General features: G+C 35.1%; 1 long non-coding RNA gene across 1 annotated transcript; it reads right to left on the bottom strand.

The window, feature by feature from the left end:
• Positions 1 to 2,592: 2,592 nt before the first annotated feature.
• Positions 2,593 to 4,176, bottom strand: LOC147552845 (uncharacterized). The gene is made up of 2 exons (XR_015238344.1): positions 4,086 to 4,176; positions 2,593 to 3,474 (listed from the first exon to the last, which is right to left on the bottom strand). It is a non-coding gene; the product is annotated as an uncharacterized LOC147552845 (long non-coding RNA).
• Positions 4,177 to 4,581: the final 405 nt, after the last annotated feature.

The raw sequence follows: 4,581 nt of genomic DNA, 5'->3' as shown, positions 1-4,581 counted from the left end.
TTGTTAGCCAGTTTGTGGGTTCACCTACTACAGTTCATTGGGCAGCTGTTCTCCGTATTCTGAGATATCTTCGAGGTACTTGTTTTCAAAGTCTCCTTCTTTCATCGACTTCTTCTTTGACTTTGCGAGCATATTCAGATGCAGACTGGGCGACCGATTGCACAGATCGCAAGTCTATTACAGGTTATTGTGTATTCTTGGGAGATTCTTTTATTTCTTGGAGGAGCAAGAAACAGACTGTTGTATCTAGATCATCTACTGAAGCTGAGTATCGTGCTATGGCATCTACCACAGCTGAGATAGTCTGGTTACGTGAGTTACTTGCAGACATGGGTGTTTTGATTTTAGAGCCTACTCCTATGTATTGTGACAATCAAAGTGCTATCCATATTGCGCATAATTCGGTCTTTCACGAACGCACCAAACACATTGAGATTGATTGTCACTTTACCCGACATCATTTTGCTCAAGGCACCATCAGTTTGCCGTTTGTCTCATCAACTATGCTGATTGCTGACTTGTTCACCAAGTCACACTCGGTTCCACGCTTTCGTTTCTTAGTTAGCAAACTCTCGATGCTTTTCAACAACGCACCGTGAGTTTGAGGGAGGGTGTTAGAATAATATATATATAATAGTTAGGGGTTGTTTAGTAATTTGCCCTTTGAGGGCCTTTTAGTCTTTTATCTTTACTATATATTGTTATCTTGTAAACCTAATTTATCACTAATGAAATCCCTAGCTTCCTTTAGAGTGTTTCTCTTCTTTTTCTCTTCTCTTTGAATATTGATTTCTACACATTTAACATCATATTCTCTCATATATGAACCATTTTGGAATTCACTCGAAAATTACAGCCTCTCATGTGCTCTACAAAACCATGGCACCATCTTAACGAAATGACAGGGACGACTTCAAATTTTTCAATTGCACTCTCAAGTCTTAATAGTGAACTTTTTTAATAAAAAAGCTACCTGCAGCAAAATTTTCATACGTTCAAATGACGATCAAACTCAAGGATAAATCTGAAAACTATCCAAAATGCCAATTTGGAGATTAAAAGAGAACACATTTGAGAAAAAAACAGGAACTCAGCACTCCACCAGCGACTCCACCGACAACTAGAGATTTGCAGAAACTAAGAATAAACGAAAAAACAAACACAAGATAGAAATGAAAAATGAAAATAGAAGTGTATTCAGGTGAGTTTATTAGAAAACCCTGTGAACTATACAAGTAAAAGATGCTTCTGTTAAGTTTGTGGTCATCCAACTCAAAACCAATTGGCAACGAGTGGAGAGGACCTATTCTTTATATTCTTGGTTGCTAGTTACTCATTCTCCCATGTGGGACTATTCTCACACGCCCCCTCACGTGTGGGGTTCTTTGAGCCTAACACGTGTGTTTTTTTTTTCTTTACGGGTGACGTGGAGCACGTGTGGTTTTTAAACCTATCACGTGTGGGCCTAGCTCTGATACCATGTTAAGTTTGTGGCCATCCAACTCAAAACCAATTGGCAATGAGTGGAGAGGACTTTGACCTTATATTCTTGGTTACTAGAATCCCATTGTCCAATGTGGGACTATTCTCACACGCCCCCTCACGTGTAGGGTTCTTTGACCCTAACACGTGTATTTCTTCGGGCGACGTGGAGCACGTGTGGCTTTTTACCTATCACGTGTGGGCCTAGCTCTGATACCATGTTAAGTTTGTGGCCATCCAACTCAAAACCAATTGGCAAAGAGTGGAGAGGACCTATCCTTTATATTTTTGGTTGCTAGTTACTCTTTCTCCCATGTGGGACTATTCTCACAGCTTCATCCTCACTATATTCGAATTTTGGTTAAATCTAACCATGTAATCTCACTATATACAATTCCAATCATCTTTAATCTAATCTTCTCTTCTGAACTATTCTTTATGTTTGACTCCTCCTATCAATGTTTTTATCGTACTTTTCGCTTTTTCTAACTCTGCTTCTAGAGTTCTTCAATCTGTTCTTGCAAGTTGGTGTTAATAAGTTCCATCTCTGAGTATCGATCTCTCGGACTTTTTAGTTTCATTTGTCTAAGCTTTGATCTTCAAGTGTTTTTTTCTTGCTTACCCATGAAGTTATTTGACCCTTGAGATCATGCGAAATATTCTGCAATGAAGTCTTTTCAAGTTCCAATTGAGAGTTTCTATCCTTCAAATCTGCACATTCATTTCTTCTTGCTTTAACTTGTAGTTTCAGAGATTGAATTTTTTCTATTGCTTCATTCATGGGCCATGGCATCCTTTAACTCTTTCTGAAGCTCAATCTCGCCCGATATTCCATTAACTCATTCTTGAGTTCTTTCAGTTCTTCATTCAAGTTGGTGTTCATAAGTTGCAGACTTGCAGTCTAAGTTTTGAACTCTGAAATAGTCAGCTTCATTTGTCTTAGCTTGCACTTCATCTATCAATGACTTCTTATCGATTTTCAATGACTTTAGTTCATTCAAGCAGTTAACCAAAATTTTCTTCGACATAACGGCTTTGACACAGCGGAAAACACCTAAAAAGAATTTGATCTTCGTCTAAAACTTACTTAGAAAACCGAAACTAACAAGATTGAACTAAAATACTGAATTTTATTAATAAACTGAATGCATAAAAAAACATCTACTAATCCCCTTTATATAGAATTAGGGTTTCCTAAACCTAATCAAATTCGAAATAACAACTTCTAAAAATTAAAATACTAGAATCCTTAAACTACTAAAAGTATTAATCCTCTACTAACTCAAACTATAAAATTACAAAAATAACTAGATTATTAGATATCTAAGATTGTTTGAGTTATTTTCAGAAAATCTCCCTGCATCAGTTCTGAATTTCCAAGTCGGATTTTTTCGCCTTGAGATGATATTCATATTCTTTTGTTCTTGCCTTAACTTGTTCTTCCAAAGTCGCATTTCTTTTACTGCGCACGCTTTATGACATCCTTTAACTCATTCTCGAACGCGATCTTGTTCAATTCCAACCTGATTTTTGACTCCATTACCTCATGCCCGAGTTCATTTAGTTCTTCATTTAAATCTGAAATATGATCTTTCAAATTCTTATTCTCTAATTCCAAAACATCAACCTTCTTTTTCAATACTAATTGGGTTTCAAAAGAGGAAATTTTCACTTTGTTAAACTCTTCGTAAAGATGATCGAAGCTTTTCTTTTTGTCTTTCAGTTCTGTTACAACATTCATACAAAGAATAGCTGAAGCCTCTGCATCACTTTCAGCCTCTAGTATTCTAATCGAGTCCAACACTTGAATTTGATTCAAATCATGAATTTTCCTTTCACAAGTTTCGAGTTCTTGTTTTATCGATTTGTTCTCTTCTTTCAACTTATCAATCATATCAACGGGGTTGTTCGCCATTTTCCTACAAAATTCTTTAGCAAGTGTTTCTAAGAGCAAAATCAGTCGCTTTCACCTTAGTTGGATAATTTGAAGACCTGAAAAAGAAAACACCATGAATTTAATCAACTCATCACCCAAAATGTCAAAAACTAAACCTAAAGTTTAAGTGATTTAAACAAAAGAATTTGCCCCAAGTCTCCAAAGTTTGTTCTCATTAGGTTAATCTAAATATATCCTAAAGAAATTCGTAAGAATGTGAAACATGAATCCTATTTGACTGTTCTATGGTTCAAGGAATTCATAATGAAAAAAAACTAAACTTGCCACAAGTTGCAGAAAATTCGACCCCCTTAGATAAATCCAAGCAATTTCTACACTGATTAACAGGACTATGAAACAAGAACTTAAACCCTAATTGACTTTTCAGGGTTTAAAGAAAGGAATTACCCAAATTGCAGAATCAACAATCCATGTATGAATATATCAGAATCTTTTTCATTATAATTATTGCTTGACATTGATTCTCACTAAACTAAATCCACAGATTTCATTCTTTAATATAAAGAAACTGAAGAACTTACAAAGTTTGAAGATTGACATGAAGAAACAAATAGAGATTATGGATCAGAGATAGATATAATTACAATGTGGGATAAAAAATTCTGAAAATAATCGCTGAAGAAAAATTGATTCATTCAAAGAGTACCTGTGGGATCGAGAGAGATGAAGCAGAGCTTAAGAGAGAGAATAGTTATGAACTTATGATTAATCAATTTTCTTATATAACTGAATCAAGTATACATCTATATTTATGGGCCATATTTATACATGTAGAGTTGGGATATACATAAACTTATACAAATCAGGTTTAAGTATTTTGGTTTATCTAATATACAATGTAATATCTATCTAGTGTAACCGGCTGGGTCGATGTGACCAAGAAATCTCAATTTTATGTTGTTTGGTTAGACGAAGAAAGTGTGAAACTCGATTTCTCATGAGAAAAAAGAAGTTAGAAAAAATGATCAAAAAAGTATTACCACGTAGATACCCCGTGATAACGTTGGTTATATTATTACCATTGAGCGGTATTTTTTTTCTTTCTCATTTTCTCATACTATGTTCATTAAAACACTTGAAACGCGTAGGATATTGCCTAGCGGTAATGCATCTATTCCTGTTATAACTAAAAGTCGCGGAAG

This window comes from Eschscholzia californica, unplaced genomic scaffold (assembly GCF_041429995.1).
Source record: "Eschscholzia californica isolate CP2 unplaced genomic scaffold, dmEscCali1.0.p SCAF_3, whole genome shotgun sequence".
NCBI lineage: Eukaryota > Viridiplantae > Streptophyta > Magnoliopsida > Ranunculales > Papaveraceae > Eschscholzia > Eschscholzia californica.
The sequence above is the reverse complement of the archived record's forward strand: the minus strand, read 5'-3'. Positions and strand labels throughout refer to the sequence as shown.